This window comes from Schistocerca cancellata, chromosome 4 (genome assembly GCF_023864275.1).
Source record: "Schistocerca cancellata isolate TAMUIC-IGC-003103 chromosome 4, iqSchCanc2.1, whole genome shotgun sequence".
Classification (NCBI taxonomy): domain Eukaryota; kingdom Metazoa; phylum Arthropoda; class Insecta; order Orthoptera; family Acrididae; genus Schistocerca; species Schistocerca cancellata.
Window position 1 is genome coordinate 517,300,134 of NC_064629.1, and position 26,370 is coordinate 517,326,503.

At 43.8% G+C, this 26,370-nt stretch overlaps 1 protein-coding gene and 1 pseudogene across 2 annotated transcripts in view; both read right to left on the reverse strand.

Annotated features, from left to right (window-relative positions):
• LOC126184570 (sodium- and chloride-dependent GABA transporter 1) overlaps nucleotides 1-26,370 on the reverse strand; it is a 382,301-nt gene that overhangs the window by 229,873 nt on the left and 126,058 nt on the right. The gene's annotated exons all lie outside the window — the stretch shown is intronic.
• LOC126186122 (5S ribosomal RNA) lies at nucleotides 10,148-10,265 on the reverse strand (annotated as a pseudogene).

The following is a 26,370-nucleotide window of genomic DNA, read 5'->3' on the forward strand; positions in this document are numbered from 1 at the left end:
ATCGAGGTGGTATAGTAAGGCTACGGAAAGCTGGACGTTCCCTCTGCGATACTGCAAAAAGACTTGGCAGTTATACAGCCTGTGTAGATGACTACTGACAGCGGTGGTAACGAAATTCATTAGAAGACTGGGCTGCGGACAGCCACGTGGCACTACCGAGAGGGAAGATCATTGTGATCGGCGTATGGCTCTGGCACATCATACTGTATCTGCAGAAGCAATATGAGCAGCAGTTGGCACCCAGTGACACAACGAACTGTTACAAATCGATCACTTCAAGGACAGGTCCGAGCCAGACGGTCTCTAGCGTGCATTCCACTGAGCCCCAACCACCAGCATTTGCGATTTCTGTAGCGTCAAGCGAGAACTGATTGGAGGGCGGGGTTGAGGTGTCGTGTGTTGGTTGAGGACCTGCAGCCAACCTGTCTGCGTGTTTGACACACCGAACCTACACCTGGAGTTATGTATGGTCTGGGATGCGATTTCGTATGACATCAGGAGCACTCACGTTGTTATCCCACGCCCCCTGACAGCAAATCTGTACGTCAGTCTGGTGACTCGACCTGTTGTGCAGCCATTCATGAACAGCATTCCACATAGAGTTTTCCAACACGATAACACTCACCCACATACCGCTGTTGCAACCCAACATGCTCTACAGAGTGGTGACATGTTGCCTTGGCCTGATCGATCACCGAATCTGTCTCTAATTGAGCACATGTGGGACATCATCGGACGACAAGTCCAGCTTCATCCACAAATAGCAATAATCGACCGACCAAGTTCACCAGGCATGGAACTCCATTCCACAAACTGATATCCAGTATCTGTACAACACAACGCGCGCGCGTTTGCGTGCTTGCATTCAACATTCTGGCGGTTAAATTGGTTATTAATGTACCATCACATTTGCAATGGAGTACTCGTGCTTACATTAACCTGTGACCTAACAATATTAATCATTTAAATAGCTGACATAGACAAATATAATCCAGAAATTTCATTACTCTACATAAATTATGTTTTGGTGTTGCGATTTTTTCCGTCACTGTATGAACAAGGAAGACAAACTGCCATCAACAGAACATCAGACGTTTAACAATTTCCACACATTCCGCGTGCAAGGATAATTGCTTTTCCACTAAATTATGAAGAGATTTGTATCACTTCATAGTATCTTAATGACTGAGACTTGCTATTCTAGATACACATAACAGACTCTTTGTTATTTCAGCATTAACAGTGTTTAATGTCATCGCATAGTTTAAACAAGAACCTAGATCTGTGGTTACATGGATATATGACCATAAGGGTTGTTATCATAGTCTGAAGGAGCAACCTTCTACTTAAACCTAACTAACCTAAGGACATCACACACATCCATGCCCGAGGCCGGATTCGAACCTGCGACCGTAGCAGCAACGCGGTTTCGGACTAAAGCTCCTAGAAGAGCTTTTTCTTTTTTATTCTCATTTTGTTCGTTTTCATTCGTTGCATCTGCTCGGGGCGGACGTCGCAGGAGACCCGTTTCAGTTCGTCGTTGATCCATTAACTCAGGTTTTTTGTTGCAGAGGGCAGCTAACCCTCTGACAGAACTGCTCGGTCACAGCGGCCGACTATGCAGGTAATAATTTTATCCAGTGACGTAATATATCTCGATATGTTTATGCAGAAAAGCATACCATAAACGACACGTTTAGTGGAGATCTTTAATGCGGTGCATCAGTTAAACTGCATATTTTCGCAGTACGCAAGTATAAACACGAAAATCACGATCTACGTCATTTTAGCTTCATTAACACGTAACTCAACATGGCGTTCGATCGGTCAGCCTCTCAGAGTGCGGGACATGTGATGTCATGTAAACGTGTTTCTGTCGGTAAAATAAAACACTGAGAATGTTTAGCTCCATATTTATTGAACATTACTTTTACTAATTTGTGAAGGAAGTTTGTTGTGATTGCGTGATCTATTGCAGACTGCAGATAGGGTAGGTCGAAAAGTGATCAGTGTCATGTTGAGTTACGTGTTTGAACATTTATAGTGTCGTATTTGGAATTTTTCATATTTCTATTTGCATACTACGGAAATATGTAGTTTAATTGATGCACCGCATTAAATATATCCCAAAAACGAGTCATTTTTTGTACGACAGGTTTTGCAATAGTGTCGGGAAATGTCACTTCGGTGATTAAAACTGTTGCTGTAATAGAAATCGTTGGAGGTAGGATATTTTGGTTTAACCCGCATGTACAGCCGTTGTTCAGTACGTAGGAAATTAACAGTCATTTTAAGACTATACACAATTCTCAGCTTTGAGAAAAAGTCATAATCCCGTTTCAACATTCAATAACTATCCTTTATCAATATTAATAAACTACTGTCACCAAACTTACTATATTTTCGTACGGAAACAGACAAAATACAAAATTTCACGAAATTTCGTAAATGTCGCCTATTTCGCATTATGTCATTAAAAATCGCAAATTTCGTGCTATTTTTAGTTTTATCATTGTTGCGAAACTTTTCTGTCCCTAGTAATAACTTCTGCGATCGCTGTGATATCCACGGAGCTTTTATTAATTTACATATAGATATACCAAATAGAGAGAACTCTTCAGTATACGAGTAAATTTTCCCAATGTAATCTTACATATTGTGACCGAAAACGTGCAGTTGACGAATAACAACATAACGAGATTTAACTGAAACTACACCGTGACATACAACGAATATCTGTAGCCTACCTTATGTGTCTGGAATTATTTCTCTATTCTCAACAGACGCTATCTTGCACTCCTCCGTACATGGTCGCATGAGATTTTACTTTCAGCTGTCATAGAGCTTCTCAAAATGGAAATTCCCTGCAGTAAATATCTGAATTCTTATATGAGTTACGTAGAGTGCAGAGGCGTCGACGTAGCTCCATTGGAATTCACTTGCGGAAAGCACGGCTGCCTATGTAATCATTGTTAAATATTCTTGTAGACAACTGCAGCACTGACGACGCTATGTCAGCCTGATATTCTCTATTCTGAACGTACAGAAATAAAACTGACATTTTATTTGATACATAATGAGGAAAATTGTCTACTTTGTAAGTAAGTAGTGCTGGTTTTGGAATATCGTGAATACACTGCTCAAGCTTGAAGGAAAAACAACGTAGGGATGGTTCAAATGGCTCTGAGCACTATGGGACTTAACTTCTCAGGTCATCAGTCCCCTAGAACTTAGAACTACTTAAACCTAACTAACCTAAGGACATCACACACATTCATGCCCGAGGCAGGATTCGAACCTGCGACCGTAGCGGTCGCGCGGTTCCAGACTGTAGCGCCTAGAACCGCTCGGCCACACCGACCGGCCAACGTAGGGACTTTAAGTTGTAGAATAAGGAATCATTATCTTAAGTGTCCAGACTGTAGTGCCTAGAACCGCTCGGCCACACCGGCCGGCCAACGTAGGGACTTTAAGTTGTAGAATAAGGAATCATTATCTTAAGTGCTCATCTTCATTCAAGAAACGAGTTCATTAACAATCTTTTTTATTTTCTATTATAAATTTTAAATAACTGTAACACTATCTTATAAAATTCAACTTTATGAGAGAGAAGTGTTAATGTACTTCGTGTTTTTCTCTTGGTGTGTCCATCTAATTTTCATACGCATTCGCAATTAGTGTTAAACTGACCAAATTACGGGGAACGTTTAATACATAAGACGCTATTATCTAAACGATGCTGAAATACTGATAAGATGGTGCAGCAGAAACACCTTTGAAATACACTCTTCGTCATTAAAAGAGCTGCACTCAGAAGGATCCGACCGATTGCTCTGAGTGGGTATGTTTCACGCCATGAGCTATGCAATGATTACTTTTTCACGGTCGGCCGCGCGCTCGTGGAGTGTGGGTGAGGCCGTGACGTGCCCATCGGCTGATATACGAGGGCCCCACACGACCGTGCAGGCCGAAACGAGACGGGAAGCGTCAGCTGGACGTGCGCTATGCCCAGGTGACACATTCAGCGACAATGTCTGAGAGGGGCCTTATCGTGGGGTTGCGGGAGGCTGGGTGGTCGTACTGCGAGCGCGACACCGATCGTGCGGACACCACCATTGCCCGTTGTTGGCGGCAATGGATACAGGACGGCACTTGTGCACAACTTGAAGGATCTGGACGTCCGCCACGCGCCGCAATGAGAGAACACCGACGGATTGTCCGCCGCGCGCGAGCACATCCAACGAAAACGGTAGGCGCCAGTCAACGGGCTGTCCTGCCTTCTGTGCAACATCCCGTAGTTGCTAGTACGATTGGCATGCGGTTGTACGACGCAGTTATCGCGGCACACCGACAATTACGCCACCTGCCACTCACACCCACGCAATGTCACGCCCAAGTCGGCTGGTGTTAGCAACAATGAACATGGCGCTCTGCAGACTGGCAGTGGGTCATCTTTCGTGACGAGTCCCGCTTCTATCTTGGAGGTGACGACCACTGGCCCCGTGACCGAAGGCGCAGCGGAGACCGCCACGAAGAGCGGTTTGTGGTTTCCCATCACCCGTCACACCAGCCTGGTGTGATGGTGTGTGGAAAGATAGCCTGTGGTGCTTGTTCACCGTTAGGGTTCCTAATGGGTTCCGCGACATCCGTACAGCACATGGATGAAGCCTTGCAAGTTGTAGCTCTGCTGCTCGTCAACGCCCACGCGCATGTCCGTGCCCTATTTTAACAGGAAAACTTTCGTCCTCATACCGCTGCCACCTCCAGAGAGTGCCTTGCAGCTGTGGATATTCTAACAAGGCCATCCGCATCGCCTGATCTCTCCCCACTCGAGAATGTTTGGTGTTCACGGAGCGTGTCATCAGAACTAAAGTTGAAAGTGTAATCATGTCATATGCGGGGTACCATCATCTACCTACCTGCCAACAATGATCGCAATCTGCCTTATCCTTATGGAGGCAGCTCTTTTTATGACGATGAGTGTAGTTCTCGGGAGTAACTAGAATTAAATTTCCTCCTGCCATCCTGATTTACGTTTTCCACAACAGTCGTAGGTGAATACTGGTATTTGTTCTTCGATAATGGGATCAATTAGGTTGCCTCGCAATCCTTGGCCAACAGATTAAGTCTTTTCTGACACTGTGCTGTAACGGACGTTGGGATCGAACAGGGAAGCAGAACCTCCTATGCTGTGTGCTTTAAGAGAATATTTTCTTGAATGGGAGTTCTATTTCAATGGGAAATCTGCGCCTGTAGGTGTCATCATCTTGTATCTGTCTAAAATTTGCGCGTTTTCCTCCTGCTAATCCAGAAACGGAAGTGGAACCTTCATCGTTGACTTGCAGGCTAGTAACGATAACAAGGGGTCACTAAATCCGGCATCCTATTTCCCTTACACATTGCGCCCTCAGTACTCTGATAGTTTCACCTTCCTTTTTGGGAACATGTAGAAGTACAAGCGTAATTTCTGTGGAATATACACTCTGCTGGGAACAACTAACTGCGTCTAAACGTACAAATATTCAAATTAGACTGCTCTGTAATAAATTGAGATGGATCACTGTTGGCCCCTTAGGAAATAAATATACACGTAGCAAATAAAAATGAGACAAGAATTCAACATTAAATTTAGAAAAAGACAATAATTTTGAAACATGCAATGAAAATATGTTGGGTGTATTTTCTCATGCTCGACATAAAAATAATATTTGATATATTGTAAGATACCCTTACACAAGAATTTTTAAGAACCATTATGAATGCTACTTCTTAATTACTCCGATTTCGTGTTTGGAAGACAAAAATACACTGTCTGTCAAAAAAGCGAAGCGCCCTAAAAACGGAGGAGGAAACAAATAAACTTGACAGGTTGAGGACGTGTATGGTGTTATTTCATGGACTGAAAAATCGAGTCAAATTTACAACGAAGTTGGCAGTATGAACCCACTTATCAGTCAGTATAAGGTTCCACCCCCCTGGCATGTATGCATGCACTAATTCCGTTTGGAAGGATGTCATAAAACCGTTGTATCCTCTCCTAAGACAACTATACCCACAACTGTTGTAAGTGGTCCTGGGTTGCTCGGTTACTGGCAGTGGGACCGGATTGACGTCCGAGCAGGCCACACACATATTCTATCGGAGGACAGATCTGGAGGTCTTTCTGACTACAGAATTACCTAAACATCACTCAGACAGTTTATAGAGACACGTACCACGTTTGGACCAGCATGGTACTGTTGAAAACTGGCACCACGATACTCGCATGAGAGGTAGCACATGAGGACGCAGGATGTCCATGATCTACCACTGTGTCGTCTGTGTTCTCTCAATCACTACCAATCATGACCTGAAGCCATAATTGATTTGTCCCCACACCATGACGCCAGGAGTAAGACTGCTTTGCTTCTCCAAAACCTTGGAAAAATGAAAAATGGAACCTCTCCCCAGATGGCCCCCATACTCTCCGACGATGGCTAGTTGGGATAGTGCACAACTGCGATTCCTCGCTGATCACAATGGCCCACCATGCACCAGGAGGCTATGTATTCATGTCATGCCACAAGTTATGCATCTGTGTTGTAGTGTTAGCGGTACCCCTCCCGCCGGAGTTTCGAGTCCTCCCTCGGGCATATGGGTGTGTGTGTGTGTGTGTGTGTGCTGTTCTTAGCATAAGGTAGTTTAAGTAGCGTGTAAGTCTAGGGACCGATTACTTCAGCAGTTTGGTCCCTTAGCAATTCACACAGATTTGAACATTTTTGTTAGCGGCATCCTACGCACTGGGCAGAAAAACCTTAGTCTGGCTGTTGCTAGTTTCCAACTACTGGTGCGGGATGAGACAGTGTTTGTTCTGAGATGGTAGGCGCACATGTGAAAGGGTTATGATGTGGTTGGCTCACAGTGCGGAGATACTCCTTTGTGGTGATCAGACGTGGTCGACCGGAACCCTGACGACGAGTATGCCTGTCCTGACGCTCCCATTCAGTCGAACCTCAGCATTCTGTCACATCCGAACGCTCCACAAATCTGGATATTGCGCAATTCGACCACCTGGCCAAATGGAGACCAGCGATGAGGCCACATTCAAACTCTGTCAGATGCTGATATCGCTGTCTCACACAAGTTGGCGGCATGTTCTTGTACTTCACAGTGATCACACTCAACCCCTGACACACACTTGTATACAATACCAGGCCTGGTAACAGCACTGAACACGACCACCACTCATGCGCTAATGCACTCCGGTGGCCAGTCTACGTGTCACTGAGAATTTCAAGACCAGTCATTTACAAACCCGCCTATGGTGTGTATGTGTGCGAAGTTACATTGACATTCGACCATGTCTTCCGTGTGCTTCACATCTTTCTGTGAGACAGATTGTATTGTTAGAGGCCCATATTTGCAGATCATAATCATTTACAAATTTGTTATAGTCCCGGACACGTTTCGACTTGGTGGCGTCATACTAGGTAAGTAATGATAAAAATTTTATTCCATAAATGAAGTTTTGACAAACATATGGTCTATTATTGTTTATTTTTGGTTGGGAGCGGAGGAAATGATCTGTAAAATCTTTTCTATCTTGATAACAAATGATTTTCGAATATGTTTATTAAGGAGAAAACACGGAATGGCCGAACCATACAGTTATTTAAAAAGCTGTCGTTTCAACTAAAAACAGTCATTAAATAGTTTTTACCTAAGATTTTTCTCATTCTGTGACGAACATTAACAGTGTTATAACATTGGCAAGCCAGCACTTATACGTACGTTGTATCAGGAAAGCTATTGGTTTCCGGAACTATGTTTATTAGTAACATTTGCGTGTTTCATTGTTTATACTTCGCCCCTTTAGTTTATACCAGCAATTGTCAAAAACTGTGTTCACACTGAAAACATAGTGTGTGTGTGTTTTTGTTCAAATGGTTCAAATGGCTCTGAGCACTATGTGACTTAACAGCTATGGTCATCAGTCCCCTGGAACTTAGAACTACTTAAACCTACCTAACCTAAGAACGTCACACAACACCCAGTCATCACGAGGCAGAGAAAGTGTGTTTTTGTCTTTCAATCTTTTCCTAAATTGAAATCTCAGACAATTAGGTATGGAATTTCTATTGAGGTTAAAACGCGCTGGGGCACAAATAAGTGTAAAAATGGATTGGCAATAACAGCCAACCAGTTGCAAAACACAGATTTATGAAACCTTGAACATGGTTTAGACTGTTTCAAACCTGTCTTCTTTAGAAAGTATTGTGCTAGAATAACATTGTCTATATCGAGTGTGGTAACCGTTGACTCTGTATAGTATATGTACTTATCACTTAATTATCATTTAAAATACATGAATTAAAAGTAGTAATTCTCTTCTGTAGAGCATTGTCTTAAAACTTTTTGAAGAAAATAAATATGAAAAAAAAGACTCGTTGTCAAATATCAGCGATTGTTTTGTCGCCGCCTCCCACCAAAGAACACAAAAATATGTCAGAATCTATTTCTAGCAGCATGAAAATACAGTGGGATGGCCAAGAAGTAAAATACGCCATCCAGAAATGTATATTGATGACTGACATCAGTGCGATAGCAGTGCACTAGAATGGTAGAAGAATGGTAAGACTCTTGTGCTCTGCTGAGTCACAATATATCATATGGTTCTCCAATATCTATATGATAGAAATCATCTACAAGAATATTCTAGTTAATAATTGTTGTTTGTCAACGAATAATAGTTGATGTATGAGCACTTAGCGCCTTTAAGGCGTAAGAGTACTTATATGTATTGTCTGGCTTACAGCGGGATTCCCCGAGGAAAAAAGAAAATTTTGCACTAAATTGGGATTAATCTACAGAGAATTTTAATTCGAACCAGAATTAATAATTAAGGGTTTTTGGGGAAAACAAGATCTGCGTCATACGACGATATTTCACAATGTTACCTTCACTCGCAGTATACATTCTCGGAGAATAAACGCGCGAGTAATTTATTGAACAACATTTTATGGTTTTACTGCATGAGATATTTTATATGAGTGTAATTTCGTTCCATGTATTCCACTAAACAAGTATTTAAAACAATTTAAACATAATAACTTGATGTAGCATTATTTCCTCAGCGACACTGCTACCCCTGTTGTGAAGGGATGGATATTGCGTTTCATTCAATGTGAATCTGGTGTTACGCAGTAACAGGAGAGAGTGTTATATAAGTGACGATAAAAAGGTTCCGTTCGAAGACCGTACAGTCCAGAATCGGTATGTCAATCAGATAAAATCGCAGTGAGCACTACGGCATTCGGACCATCCTCGCACCAAGTCGAAGAAACCCGTTTGGTAGAACACCATGTCCTCCTGCGAGAAGAATTCCGTAACTGCTCTTCCGACAGGAATTGTAGACCTTTTCGGGTCTTTTTTAAGTGGCCGAAGGCGTGGTAATCGCAACAGGAGAGATCAGGACTATAGGGCGGGTGCTCAAGTGTCTCCCACTTGAATGAGGCTGGTCTCCCAGATCGACTGGCGTCGTGTTTAGAATCGCAATGAGCACGGAACTTGGCGTACCATTCCACAACAGCGGTTTTCAACAGAAATGCTGCCCCATATACATTCTTCATTTTATAATGGATGTATACCGGCGTTTGTCCTTCGGTAGTCAAGAAAAGAATAACAGCACGCTGGTCCTGTTTGGACGCATTTGATAATATCATCGCCATAGTTCTCGTTTATGTATTTACCGTACGCAAGTCGGAAAGACACGAATGACATACTATTCCGTTGCTTATTGTCGGTGCTTATATACCATAATTGGAGACGCTCAGCGTTGTATATACGCTCCAGCAACGCCATCAAACGGGAAGTTTTTGATCGCCTTTTGTAACTTGGAACACTTTCCGGACTTTCGACTCTGGCCAGCCCTGTAATACGAGTTTAATATACTCTCTAACTCCTCCTGCACAGGCCATGAAGGCCCAAATGTACCGACCGGCCGCACTGTCATCTTCAGCCCACAGGCGTCACTGGATGCGGATATGGAGGGGCATGTGGTCAGCACACCGCTCTCCCGGCCGTATGCCAGTTTATGAGAGCGGAGCCGCTACTTCTCAATCGAGTTTAGCTCCTTAGTTTGCCTCACAAGAGCTGAGTGCACGCCGCTTGCCAACAGCGCTCGGCAGACCGGATGGTCACCGATCCAAGTGCTAGCCCAGCCCGACAGCGCTTAAATTCGGTGATCTGACGGGAACCGGTGTTCCCACTGCGGCAAGGCCGTTGGCTTTAATATACTCTGCCAGAAACAAATTAGTACACCCTTTTAGAGGTTTCCAATTCACTCAATATTTGTTGTTACAACAGTGCATATGGAGTCCATGAAATGATTAATTTTACACATCAATAGCACAAGCGGTTCAGGGGTACCAGTTATCGACCCTTGCTGAAACACCCATATTGGTACGTGGTATAGCCTCCACAGGTTACAATACGGCGCTGACTCAGGCATCCAGTCGATCGTACAGATGGCGAATACTTTCCTGGGATACGTTATGCCACGCGTGCTCGACCTGTTCACGCTATTATTGATTGACGAGTTGCAGGAGTCAGTTCTCGTCCGATCACATCCCACACAAGTCCGGAAATCGTACTCGACAGGGATGTTGCTGCACGTGTTACAGAGCACGTAGAGTTTCACGGGCAGTATCTGAGAGAGCATTATCCTGCTGGAACAACACATCACCCTCCTGTTGTAAGCATGGCAAAAGATCGGGTCGAACAACATTCTGCACGTACCAAGCGCTGGTTAGCGTCCCGTACAGAAACATCGAAGGTGAACGAGAGTTGTAGTTTATCGGACCCCAGGCCATAAGACCTGGGGTTGGGCCAGCATATCACGGACGAATGCACTCTACGAGAGAGCGTTCACTAGGTGTACGTCGTACGCGCAAACTACCATTAATTGTGTGCAGGCTGAATCTGGTTTCATCGCTGAAGACCACGGCGTGCCATTCCATCTTCCAAGTGATCCTCTGACTGCAACAGTCGGGCCGCGCTCGTTGATGCTGTGAGGTAAGTTGAAGACGGACAAGAGGTGTGCGTGCCTGTAGTCCCACTGCTAATAAACAGTTCGCAACAGTTCGTGCTGAAACGTCTAGGCTCACAAGACCTCATATCTGTGCTGTGGTAGCTGGACGATCCGCCACTGCTGCCCTCACAATACGACGATCCTGGCTGGCGTCCGTGGTGCGAGGACGTCCAGAACATCGTCTTTCACGTCACCACTGATACTAGCATTGTTGCAGAACTGAGGCAGCACATCCAATTTACGTGGAAATTCTCTGAAAGGACAAACCCGCTACTCGGAAGGCCACAATTTGACCCCTTTTAAACTCTCTCAGTTGGCTGTAGGAAGCACGAGTATATCTTCGTTGCACGGTCTCCTGCTTGTTTCACACGTTTGCACCACACTGAGCCTTCTGGCTGTGAGCATTTACTATTAAAGGGTAGACACAGATGGCGCTCTGGTAGCTACGCCACTGTGCAATCTGTTGGCAGGGGAGTTCAACCCATTATCAGTACATCTACTATCAACTATGTGGCATATACCTTCATAGGATCAAAATCAAGGTCGTCTTTTCACGTGTGTTATTTACTTTCTTGCTGTGTATTTTCTTGTTTTATTTTTATATCATTCACTTTTCATGCGCTAGTCTTCTTCTGAAATGACAGAAATGCCTCTGGTGCAGTAAGGTTTTCCTAACAGTAAAAAAAAAAAAAAATGGTTCAAGGTACAACATGGTCATGTACCTAGAATCAACTATTCTACTGGAATTTAAAAATGTTGCAGTCGAGAAAATTTTGACAGCAGAGAAGAGGAGAGTGTTGTACCTTGAGAATGGAGTACATGGAAACGTATGATGTTTCCTGATCAGTGTTTCAATCTAGTGACCAATTTCAGGATCACATAAAGGAATGTTCCTGGGTGCATTGCGTATTTTCAAAAAAAAAAAAAAAAAAAAGTTCAAATGGCTCTGAGCACTATGGGACTTAACTTCTAAGGTCATCAGTCCCCTAGAACTTAGAACTACTTAAACCTAACTAACTTAAGGACATCACACACATCCATGCCTGAGGCAGGATTCGAACATGCGACCGTAGCGGCCGCGCGGTTCCAGACTGTAGCGCCTTTAACCGCTTGGCCACCACGGCCGGCTGCGTATTTTCATATGGCGACAGTTGGGAATACGTAATGCGTCCAGGAACATTGTCGAACATGATCGTTTGGTTTTCCAGGGTTTATGGTGTGGGGAGACATAATGTTGCATGGTCAGTACAAATATTTGAACATGGTAACTCATTGGTCAACGTGTCTGCTAAGCTGTTCTCCTTCCCCATGTTCGTCTCTTCAGGGGAACATTTTGCCATGACTTCATTATTAATGATGACATTGAGGGACCGTATCGCATATCGCAGGTAGAGGAGCTCATGGAACGAGAAGATATGCACTGAGTCCGCCACCAGGACAAGGATTGGTACCGTCAGGGCGTACATGCCCTTGTTTCGTGCTGGACGACGGTCATAGAATGGGAAAAACAGAGTGTGTAAATAAAACACCATTCTTTCGTGTGTGTAATTCTCGTTATGTTCAATAAAGAATTGTTGAAAAAAATGCGGTGCATTACTTTCTGGGCAGCCCTCCTAATATAATGTAACAGTTCTTACTGTGCATGGTAGAAGTTTCATTGAGCTGTATTACTTGGTAGTGATACATCATGCAAAAGTTACTTTCGTACTTAATTTTTGCACACCAGTGAATATCAGACATATTTTACAGGGCTGTCTAGAGGCTAAAATCTGAGAAGTATTTTAAGATACACCACTCTGTATTTAATAATTTACACTGATCACCATAAAAAGAACTATGCCCAGAAGCGCAAGATTACACTAACAACTCTTAAGGACCAATATTTATTGTGCTACAAGGGCACAAAACGGATGTGTTACTATGGCACTGGTCCCCCATGATGGTGAATACAAGCGTCTAGACTTCGCAGAATGAAGCTGTACAGGCCTCGGATGTCGTATTGTGTTTTTCGATCCCATGGTGCAAGTTTTTGCAGTTGACGCCACTTCGACGACTTGCGTGTCGTTGGGGAAGAGATAATAATGAAGACACCACAACACCCAGTCCCTGAGCGGAGAAAATCCCCGACCCAGCCCGGAATCGAACCCGGGCTCCTTTGCATGGCATTCCGCCGCGCTGACAATTCAGCTATCGACGCGAACATCAAATTCTGTAAATGGTTAATTAATAATAGCTTCCAAATAGTTTTAATATATTAGGCAGCGTTTAAATGTGAGATCTGAAAATATTTACAAATGCTGCAAAAAACACAACCTTATGTCTCACAACAAAAACAGTGATCTCCGAAATTGCTTCTGGCGGTCTCTAGAACGTAGTCTTTCACGTGATTTTAAAATCGATCACTATCGATGTCGTTAACATAGATATAGAAGTTCCGTTTTATAGATGAATGACCGGTTCTGGTCTTTTTTCTCCAACTATTCATACCATTGCTCGACTGGCTTAGGAAAACCGCCTAAAGTCGAAGTCAGGATAGTGGAACGGTGATCACTCTGTAGGAGCGGACTTCAGCTTGCGACTATCGCGATTCACTCGCTGAGTGGCAGTGAAGGGTTGAGCATCGCTCCTCTTACTAGCGCACCTTCAGTCATAGGCCCCCGCTTGCACGGGTGTACAACCAGGAGTGTTTTCCGGCTTTGTTTATATGAAAATACTGACGGGCACTTGCACCGAGGTCTCGCAGCTTAGCAAAACGGCACTTGGGAAGTTTTGCATGGCGTCGCCTGACAGCAGAATTGGCGTGTCTTCTCGTCTAGGTGGTATGTCGGGCTTGGGTGGCGCCTTGGGGTCGCGGCGGTCTCTTTCCGCTGACGACACGAGGCGCGCTTTCTTGTTGCCGCGGGCCGCGCCGCCGGCTGTTTCGAGCACTTCGGTTGCCTGCCCCTCTCCCCCCCCCCCCCCCACCCCCACCGCCAAGAATAGGGAAAAAGTAGGCCAGGACCTGGAAGTAGGCCAGGACCTGGAAGCAGGCCGTGGAACCACAGAAAGGTTTTCCGCCGCCTCCGTCCAGAATTCCGCGTCTGCCATCGTTCTCGTAGGGCCAGCAATGCAACCGGAAAACCCAACGGTGACAACAAAAGTTGTAACTGGCAATCCCCTGGCAGCAATCCCCCTTTCCGCTCCAGATACGGCAACGTGTACACACGTAAAACACAAACAAACAATTACATTGTCAGTATCTGCGATCCCCTCCCTCTCCCCCTCTCCTTAGCCACCTCCAGCTTGCCAACGCCCAAAATCGTCTCGCCGAACACATCCTCGACCTAAATGGCAAGCAGAAGTCCCGTCAACCGACCAAAATACTTCCCAACCCCCTACCCGATCTCAGATCCTCAACCCCCCCCCCCCCACTCAAAAGCACGTTCACGAAACAGCGGCGTGAAAAGAAGGATAAGAAAGAGAAACATAAAACGAGCAGGAATCCCACCCCCAAACCCAAATCCCTCCCTCCCCTACTCTGAGGAGCCCGAGGTTCCTGAGCCACCGACAGCATCTGTCGTCGCCCTGGAAGGAACCAGGAAACTGCTGCCCTGGAAGGGAACCATGAAACCAGGGAGGATTCGGAGGGCTTTGTGCTGGTGAGAAAAACCTTTCGCCAGCCGAGACTTCTACCTGCTTGGGGAGTGAAACCCACCGCAAACAGGTTTCAGACTGTGGCTGATGCGTCAGCCGAAACACAAGAAACAACAGCACAGAATCACACAACACACTGCCTCCCACCGATCGTTGAGAAGTTTCCCCGCAACTACGAGGAACTCCACGACATGATCAAAACACAACTCAAAGGGGACAACTTTACAGCAAAACCAACAGGGGGGGGGGGGGGGGGACACAAAATATAGATCACTCTACACAATTAAAAAGGCCCTCACAGACAAAAATATACCCCATTACACGTTCCCCACCACCAAGACAAGGACAAAAACATCGTCATTAGGGACCTCACCAGACAGCTCTCGGCCCAGGCAGTCAAGACACATCTGACAGCCCAGGGATTTTTAGTCAAAACAGTAGAGCACATGGGTAAAAATGGGGCAGAGAATAAGTGGCCACTATTCCAGGTTACTCTGCCAGACATAACGCAGAACAGGTGCAAGATAAAAGCTGTTCTGGCAGTCCCTGTCACCACGGAGGAGCTCCACCCCAAGAACAAGGGGGTGCAGTGCTTCAGGTGTCAGGGACTGGATCACATTGCCGCCCACTGCCAGATGCCCGAGCGCTGTAGAAAATGCGCCAAACCCCATGACACTAGGACTTACACAGTAAAACACATGGACCCACAGGTAAGGAGCCCGCTGTGTGAGAAAAACCACACAGCAAGGTACCAAAGCTGCAAGGTCTACAAAAAATACACAGAAGGCAAAGGGTGTGAAGGTCGCCCCCCACACACGAAAACAAAACACAGCCGCCCCATCAAACCACACAGAGAGACAAAACAGGACAACACACACAGACAAAACTTGGGTAAAACCGAGGCCTGACACTCCAATGGCAGCTTATGAAGAAGTGGTCTCTCCACTGAAGAGCCAAGAAAACGTCGAGAATTCTATATTATTCCAATTTTGAAGAGCGCACGAAAAAAACGAACACCTATATCTTTTCGTGCGAGCTATGATTTCTCTTAGTTTATTATGACAATCGTTTCTTCCTCTGTAGGTCGGTGTCAACAAAACATTTTCGCATTCGGAAGAGAAAGTTGGTGATTAAAATTTTGTGAGAAGATTCAAATGGCTCTGAGCACTATGCGACTTAACTTCTGAGGTCATCAGTCGCCTAGAACTTAGAACTAATTAAACCTAACTAACCTAAGGACATCACACACATCCATGCCCGAGGCAGGATTCGAACCTGCGACCGTAGCGGTCGCTCGGTTCCAGAATGCAGCGCCTAGAATCGCACGGCCACTCCGGCCGGCTGAGAAGATTCCGCCGCAACGAAAAACGTCTTAGTTTTATTGATGTCCACCCCAAGTTCTGTATCATGTCAGTGACATTGTCTCCCCTATTCCGCGATAATACAAAACTTGCTGCTCTTCTTTGAACTTTCTCGATGTACGCAGTCGATCCTATCTGGTAAGGGTCCCACACCGCGCAGCAGTATTCTAAAACAGGACGGACAAGCGTAGTGTAGGAAGACTCTTTAGTAGATCTATCTCCTTTTCTAAGTGTTCTGCCAATAAAACGCTGTCCTAGGTTTGCCTTCCCCACAACATTTTCTATGTGTTCTTTCCAATTTAAGTTGTTCGTAATTGTAATGTCTAGGTATTTAGTTGAATTTACGGCCTTTAGATTTGACAGATTTATCGTGTAACTGAAGTTTAACGGATTCATTTTAGCACTCATGTGTATGACTTCACGGTTTTCATTATTTAGGGACAATTGCCAATTTTTGCACCATACAAATATCTTATCTAACTATTATTGCAATTTGTTTTGATCTTCTGATGACTTTACTAGACAATAAACGACAGCATCATCTGAAAACAACTTAAGACGGCTGGTCACATTGTCCCCTAAATCGTTTATATGTACGAGAAACAGCAGAGGGCCTATAACACTACCTTGGGGAACACCAGAAATCACTTCTGTTTTACTCGACGACTTTCCGTCAGTTAGTACGAACTGTCACCTTTCTGATAAGAAATCGCGAATCTAGTCAGATAATTGAGACGGTATTCCACAAGCGCGTAATTTCACTACAAGCCTTTAGTGTGGTACAGTGTCAAAATCTTTCTGGAAACCCGGAAATAAGGAATCAATTTGAAACCCCTTATCAATAGGACCCAGCTAGTTGTGTTTCACAAGAACGATGTTTCCTGAATTCGTGTTGACTTTGTGTCAATAGACCGTTCTCATCGAGGTAACTCATAACGTTCGAACACAATATGTGTTCCAAACTACTGCTGCATATCGACGTTAATGATAATGGCCTATAACTTAGTAGATTACTCCAACTACCTTTCTTGAGTATTGGTGTGACCTGTGCAACTTTCCAGTCTTTGGGTACGGATCTTTCTCCGAGTGATGGGTTGTATATGATTGTTGAGTATGGAGCTATTGCATCAACATACTCTGAAAGGAACCTAATTAGTATACAGTCTGGACCGGAAGACTTGCTTTTATTAAGTGATGTAAGTTACTTCACTACCCCAAGAATATCTACTTCGAAGTTACTTATGTTGGCAGCTGTTGTTCATTCGAATTCTGGAATATTTACTTTGTCTTCTTTGGTGAAGAAATTTCGGGAGGCTGTGTTCAGTAACTTCGCTTTGGGAGCACTGTCGTTGATAGTAGTTCCATTGCTATCGCGCAGAGGAAGCACTGACTGTGTCTTGCCGCTAGCATACTTCACATACGATCAGGCTCTCTCTGGATTTTCCGCCTGGTTTCGAGACAAAGTTCCGTTGTGGAAACTATTATAAGCATCTCGCATTGAAGCGCGCGCTAAATTTTGAGCTTCTGTAAAAGATCGCCGTTCTTGGATATTTTACGTTCGTTTAAATTTAGCATGCTTTTTTCGTTGTTTCTGCAACAGTGTTCTGATCCTTTTTGTGTACCAATGGGATCAGCTCAGCTGTTTGTTAATTTATTTGGTATAAAGCTCTAAATTGCTGTCGATACTATTTCTCTGAATTCAACACACATCTGGTCTACAATAAACTGAAAGGAGAGGAGGCGTCAAATGAAATTTTATCTCCTTTTTCGAATAGGTCCATTTTTGTTTACTTTTGGAGGATTTAGGGGTACAAAATTCATTGTCGCTACGACAGAGCTGTGCTCATTAATCCCTGTATCCGTTTTGATGCTCGTTATTATCTCAGGATTATTTGTTGCTAAGAGGTCAAGTGTGTTTTCACAACCGTTTACTATTTGCGTGGGCTCATGAACTAACTGCTCGAAGTAATTTTCAGAAAATGCGTTTAGTGCAATTTCGGATGATGTTTTATGCACACCTTCGGATTGAAACACGTTTTTTCGCCAACATACAGGTATCGAGGGTAAATTAAAGTCACCACCAACTATTACTGCATGATTTGGGTAGGTGTTTGAAATTAAACTCAAGCATTCTCTGATCCTTTCAGCAGTTGTATCATCTGAATTGGAAGGTGGGTAAAAGGATCCAATTATTATTTTATTCCGATTGCCAACGATGACCTCTGCCCATACTATTCACAGGAACTATCTACTTCAATTTCTGTACAAGATAAACTACTTCTAACAGCAACAAACACACCACCGCCAACTGTGTTTAGCCTATCCTTCCGGAACACCATTAGGTTCTTGGCAAAAGTTTCGACTGAACTCATCTCCGGCTTTAGACAGCTTTCAGTGCCTATAACGGTGTGAGCATCAGTGCTTTCTATTAGCGTTTGGAGCTCTGGTGCTTTCCCAAAACAGCTGTGACCATTCACAACTGTTATACCGACGGTCCCTGGATCTACCTTCTTCCTGTGTCCGACCTGCACCTTTCAGTGCCTATAACGTTTTGAGCATCAGTGCTTTCTATTAGCGTTTGGAGCTCTGGTGTTTTCCCAAAACAGCTGTGACAATTTACAACTGTTATACCGATGGTCCCTGGATCTACGTTCTTCCTGTGTTCGACCTGCACTCTTTGGGACAGCCATCCGAAATGAACAGTTATAACATCAGACCAGAGGGTACTCTAGGAGAAGAAAAGGCAGTTACAGCTTAACTCATTCATTAAAGATTGAGCAGGATCACGGGTGTTAACCTCAATTTATTTAAATCGAGGGAAACATTTACAAGGGTAGCAAGGAAGAAATTTTAAAATCTTTTCCACCTAAATAGGGATGTCCTATCCCTTGCATCATCTTCTCCTGTTTGACTTCCACCTCCGTAGCTGGATGGTCAGCGTGGCAAAATGTCCTGCGAGGGGCCTGGTTTCGATTCCCTGCCGCGTCGGGAATTTTCTCCGCTCGGGGACTGGGTGTTGTGTTGCCTTCATCATCATTTCATCCTCATGGACATGCAAGTCGCCGAAGTGACGACAACTAAACAGACTTGCACCACGAGGCTCTAGCTATATGCACATTTAATTTATTTCGGCATGATGTTTCGAATAAGTACGTCGAAGTACAAAATATCTGTCATGTCAGAAAAGATTTATGGCAGAAAATATAGTTCTCCGTTACTTCCAATGAGCTCAATATCCACTGAAGTGCAGCAACACGGAACGAAAAATTAACAATAAAATATACTTGCTTGAAAGATAAAGAGTGTAAACAGCTTGTTCTCAGAATTTTTATGTTATCAGGACATGTATCAATAGGAAGAAATAAGGTTTCTGTTTATCGTACTTCAGTGATATTTGCATTGTATCTTTTGTCGTGGTTCTGATAGGGGAGGAAGTATAATAACAGGGGTGTTCCTTCCACAATCCTTACGGATTTTTTTTTCAGAAATGTAGCTCCGCTCTTCTCTTGTAATTTTTTCTTTTATTATACTAGAGTGCCTCCCAGACAGCGAGATTGGACCGACTGAATAGCCAAGGAAAGAAGAGAAACGAAAAAAATAAAATGAATAGGTAGTGCGTTTGAATCCCGAAGCACCTTGGTTATGACTGTTGTACTTTTAATCAGGGCCAGAAGCAGAAGCTTGATTAGGTGCTCAGTGAAGCGTCGACCCTTTTGCCAGGTGCCTGTTCTGCTGCATCTCCCTTCCTCGGGCTGTCTATTTCACTGGCATTTATTCTCCGATCCTCTGGGGAAGTAACCATACGACCTCTATGCAGAAATTTTTCTTTGGGTGGGATCATGTAATGGTGGCGTACATTTAATGATTACTGTAATCTTACTGTTTCTTGTGCCTTTAGCGGAAGTGGTAACGTCATGTAGCAACGTATTTTTGAGACTAAATAACTTCCTGCTAGTACTTCCTCAGAATGGAGTTTCAGTTTCAGTCTATAATGCTATGCGCGACGAAAGTCGGTGTGGCGCCACGTATGCATTTGCACGCGTTCATAGAACTACTAATAATACGCAGTCCAGTTCAGAGTCCAGAATATGATCCACAGCCGTAACAGCAGATGAAGATCAGCGTTTTATGTTTCTTCTCTTTGTTACGTACATGTACATCGTTACCCGATTTAGTTTGTTACATTTTCCCCGCCTTGCTTGCTAAATGGTTATGTTTTAGGCTTAGTACACAACATCTGATGAAAATGGAGATGCAGTGCATCTTGCTTTTCATAAAGAATATAAACGTGGCAGTATAGAAGCATACAAGTACAGAATGCAAAAACAATACTTAGTTTGGGAGAAGTGATATGATGGCAGTCATGTGGGATAACGGAAGCGGAAACTCATTTGTACATAAAGACAGTCCGTACTGCGTTTCACAGTGTGTGTATTTGATTCACCCAATTGTGGCAGCTGCCACTGAAAACTATTTGTGATTTTTGTTTCTTTGCTACGTTAAGTCCAGTGGGTGTCTCCTTGTGACAACTCTTTGCATATGTCACTGCATCTGCAATAATCATTGCATTTCGTGTCTTTTGAGGCAGGCATTAGGAAACGTTGTTTATAAATTCAGACTAGTTGCAGTGCATATGTGCGATATTTATTTATTTTGTGCTCCTTACTTCCGTGTATGAGGTGATTGTTGTTATGATATTCAAGTTTGATACTTCTACCTTACAAGCAGTTGGATCAGGTTTCTTCCTTTTAATTTCTAAGTTAGACTAAAAACATTGGAAAACTTTCTGTGTACCTAGTAGGATCGATTTATCTCAGTTAACTATTAGGAGCGAGGTAAGGGTGCTGATATTGAATTTATGTCGTACCTAAGGGATAGTGTTGTAATTGAGAACTCTCTTAAAACTTTCTAATGTAGCCAGCCCAGTAACAGAAGTTCAATGTATTTTCTTAATTCATTTTCAAATAACAGCATTCAGTTTGTGTGTGCTGCTGTCTTTTCCTGAAATTACAAAAATGACTCCGGAAAAGAAATCTTTTTATAACTTTCAAAATCTGTTCCAAGAAACAGGTTCTGGTCATCTACCTAGGAACAAATATGTCATTCAGATATAAAAGTGTTGAAATTGAGAAAGTCATGTCAGCAGTGAATTTAATAATCAATGTATTACACTATTACTATACTACACACCAATATTCAGTAAATGAAATCAAATTCAAAACAAGTATCATGAAAAACCAGTTAAAAGTTAAAGACATTTTGAAATAGAAGCTATTGGCAATTAACACAAATTTCAGATTTCAAGACAGAGAAAATTATGAAGACATTAAAGAAAATCATTTCATTTGCAACTATCACGTGTTCCATGATAGACGGCTTTTTTATGTTTCAAGATACACGATGGTCCACGACCGACGAAGTATGGCTTAACGTCCACAACTTTGTAATTAGTTTTAAAAATACACAGAATTTTACTCACCATAATACTATGTAAATGAAGAATTAGCAGTATCCTCCAAATAGCTTTAATAAATTAAACAGAACATACTATGTAGAAATTGCAATATTTACAAACGCTGTGCAAGACAAACCTCATTTCTCACAACAACAAAAACGGTGCAAAATTCCGGAAACAGTTTATGGCGGTTTCTAATGCACATTCATTCATATGATTCTAAAATCAGTCACTAGACCAAAACACTGACCAGGAAACAGCCTGTGCTCCTAGGTTCACAATCCTCCAGGTACAGCACTCTTCCCTGCTACTGCCGAACCATTTTAGAAACCATAGTAAATTCTACTCTTAGCCATTTCCTGATTCACATAAGTCACAGTGAGTGTCCGGTAGCCCATCTCAGTTGCAGGACTGACTTATTTTTAGAGATGGTACTGATTTGAAGCCCTCTTCTGACTCTGAATAACTAAAAAATTTACAATTAGTGATTGGTGAAAGACTCCTTATTGCAAGACACGTTTCTCGTTTATCGGTATCTATCTGTAAATGCGTAAGTCCATCAGTCTACAAACTCACGAAAATAGAGGAATAGAAATCCATAACGGTTTGGAAATTTGTGGTATGTTCCTATGGAACCAAACTGCTGAGGTTATTGGTCCCTAGGCTTATACACTACTTAATCTAACTTAAATAATTTTAAACACTATTATACTTTCAGATTTTCTCTTGGTAATGGCATTTCTAGAGAAGCGAACACAACAACCTCTTATTACTCTTGCAATGAGGATGATTTTCAGAGAGAAAATCTGTTCCACATAGGATCGTCCTTTTATGAAACCACCTTGAAATATTATATATACAGGGCTATTACAAATGATTGAAGCGATTTCATAAATTCACTGTAGCTCCATTCATTGACATATGGTCACGACACACTACAGATACGTAGAAAAACTCACAAAGTTTTGTTTGGCTGAAGCCACACTTCAGGTTTCTGCCGCCAGAGCGCTCGAGAGCGCAGTGAGACAAAATGGCGACATGAGCCGAGAAAGCGTATGTCGTGCTTGAAATGCATATATATATATATATATATATATATATATATATATATATATATATATATATATATGGCGGTCCATCTGAAGTTTCAGATGAGGTTATCTCGAAAACTATACATCGGGTAAAAATAGTGGGTAAGACAAGTTTGTAAGCTCAAAGGGGGACATCAAATGATACTACACGCGACCTCCAGCCCCCACCCCGTTGGGTGAGGTAGGGGGCAACTTTCAAATCTTAAATGGAAACACTCATTTTTTATTGCAGATTCGGATTCTCCATAAAAAAGTAATCAAGTTTCGTCTGAAACATTTTTTATACCATTGACAGATGGCGCTGAAATCGAGAAAAATTAAAATTGGGGAAGAACTCCGATTTATTTAGAATGATCCGAGAAGGACGCATCAAATAGGTACAAAATGAGCACCAATTCTTTCATACCGCCAAATTAAGCTATTTTTTTTACAAAATGTATCCTACCCGCCACAGTTTTTGATGGAGAGAGGCGGAATGGTATTAAAATCTTTTTAGGGAACTCTTCACAATTGCATTACTCACCTGACTGTGGCGCTACCTTGGCCAAACTGCGAACTATGGCTCAATATAAAGATCGGTGCAGTGCTATCAGACGTCACTCCACTTTCAGATTGTGAACCGTAAACATCAACTGACGAAAGTAAATTATTCTTTAACGAAACATGGCTCACTATCATCCTAAAGAGATTGTTGATATGATGTTAATTTTACGTGAATGCCATAAAAGTTACGCTGCAGGTGTGCAATTTTATGCGGACCGTTTCCCCAAACAGACGACATGCAAGCGAAAACATTATTCGAAACTGCACTCAACGAGATCGAAATGGATACATGCACCGTCCACCTCGTCATCGCGAATACAGTGAAAATGACGCTCGTTCCCTTACCGTTCTCACCTGTGTTCAACTGGATCCCGAATTGAGTACTCGTGCGATTCAGAGACAAACTGGAATACCGAAATCAACTGTTTTGAGGATTTTGAAGGCACATAAATACACTCCTGGAAATGGAAAAAAGAACACATTGACACCGGTGTGTCAGACCCACCATACTTGCTCCGGACACTGCGAGAGGGCTGTACAAGCAATGATCACACGCACGGCACAGCGGACACACCAGGAACCGCGGTGTTGGCCGTCGAATGGCGCTAGCTGCGCAGCATTTGTGCACCGCCGCCGTCAGTGTCAGCCAGTTTGCCGTGGCATACGGAGCTCCATCGCAGTCTTTAACACTGGTAGCATGCCGCGACAGCGTGGACGTGAACCGTATGTGCAGTTGACGGACTTTGAGCGAGGGCGTATAGTGGGCATGCGGGAGGCCGGGTGGACGTACCGCCGAATTGCTCAACACGTGGGGCGTGAGGTCTCCACAGTACATCGATGTTGTCGCCAGTGGTCGGCGGAAGGTGCACGTGCCCGTCGACCTGGGACCGGACCGCAGCGACGCACGGATGCACGCCAAGACCGTAGGATCCTACGCAGTGCCGTAGGGGACCGCACTGCCACTTCCCAGCAAATTAGGGACACTGTTGCTCCTGGGGTATCGGCGAGGACCATTCGCAACCGTCTCCATGAAGCTGGGCTACGGTCCCGCACACCGTTAGGCCGTCTTCCGCTCACGCCCCAACATCGTGCAGCCCGCCTCCAGTGGTGTCGCGACAGGCGTGAATGGAGGGACGAATGGAGACGTGTCGTCTTCAGCGATGAGAGTCGCTTCTGCCTTGGTGCCAATGATGGTCGTATGCGTGTTTGGCGTCGTGCAGGTGAGCGCCACAATCAGGACTGCATACGACCGAGGCACACAGGGCCAACACCCGGCATCATGGTGTGGGGAGCGATCTCCTACACTGGCCGTACACCACTGGTGATCGTCGAGGGGACACTGAATAGTGCACAGTACATCCAAACCGTCATCGAACCCATCGTTCTACCATTCCTAGACCGGCAAGGGAACTTGCTGTTCCAACAGGACAATGCACGTCCGCATGTAACCCGTGCCACCCAACGTGCTCTAGAAGGTGTAAGTCAACTACCCTGGCCAGCAAGATCTCCGGATCTGTCCCCCATTGAGCATGTTTGGGACTGGATGAAACGTCGTCTCACGCGGTCTGCACGTCCAGCACGAACGCTGGTCCAACTGAGGCGCCAGGTGGAAATGGCATGGCAAGCCGTTCCACAGGACTACATCCAGCATCTCTACGATCGTCTCCATGGGAGAATAGCAGCCTGCATTGCTGCGAAAGGTGGATATACACTGTACTAGTGCCGACATTGTGCATGCTCTGTTGCCTGTGTCTATGTGCCTGTGGTTCTGTCAGTGTGATCATGTGATGTATCTGACCCCAGGAATGTGTCAATAAAGTTTCCCCTTCCTGGGACAATGAATTCACGGTGTTCTTATTTCAATTTCCAGGAGTGTATCATGCGTATCATATCACACCGACACAGGCATTAACGCCGAAAGATATGCAAATACGCGTGCATTTCTGCCAATGGGCTTTGGAAATGATAAGAGGTGACAATGATTTTTTTTTTTAGATACGTTATGTTCACCGATGTAGCCACATTGAACAACAATGGCGAATTAAATCGTCATGATTGTCATTATCGGTCCCCTGACAATCCACACTCGCACAGACCCGTTGACAATCAACACAAATGGTCGTTAATGGTCTGGTGTGGAATTTTAAACGGTTTCTTGATAGGACCGTATTTTTTTGACCGGAATGTTACTGGGGAATCTTATTTACAACTTCTCCGCAATGATTTGTTGGAGCTAATGGAAGGTGATGATTTGGAAAATAGGCAACGAATTTGGTTCTAACAGGACAGAGCAGCTCCCCATTATGCTAAAAATGTGCATAATTTTTTTAATTTACGGTACCCTGGCCGGTGGATAGGACGCGGCGAACCAATTCAGTGGCCTCCACGTTCACCAGACCTAACGTCTCCTGATTTTTTCTTGTGGGGTTATTTAAAAAATATTGTTTATGAAAGACAGCCCACAACCCGAAACGATATGGAGCAGCGCATTCGAAGATCGTGTGCAGCCATACCACGGGATGTGCTGCTCAAAACTGTGGACAACTTTCGCAGACGATTGACTTCATGCATTGAAGAAAATGGGGATAATTTTGAACAATTTCTTCGTTGCTAATTTCATTAATTAAGCACCCCAAATTGTGAGAGGCAAAGGGACTCACACTAATGAAGCATCCCAACACGTGAGAGGCAAGGGGACTCACACTAATGAAGCACCCCATGGGAACATCTTTCTAATACGTCCATGTCGTCGTTCCTGGGTAACGCTAAAAGTAGGATGGAGTACATTTTGTACAAAAATAGCTTAATTTGGCGTAACGAAATAATTGGTGCACATTTTGTATAGATTTGATGTGTCTTTCTCGGATAATTCTAAGTAAATCAGAGTTTTTCACCAGTTTTACTTTTTTCTCGATTTCAATGCCATCTGTCAATGGTTTAAAAATGTTTCACACAAAACTTGATTACTTTTTTATGGAGAATCCGAATCTGTAATAGAAATGGGTATTTCCATTTAAATTTTAAAAGTTGTCCCCCCGCCCCACCCAAGGGGGCGGGGGCTGGAGGTTACGTGTAGTATCATTTGATGTCCCTCTCTGAGCTTACGAACTTGTCTTACCCACTATTTTTACTCGATGTATAGTTTTCGAGATAATCTCATCCGAAACTTCAGATGGATGGTGAACATCAATAAAACGGATAAACAGGAGAGACGGATTG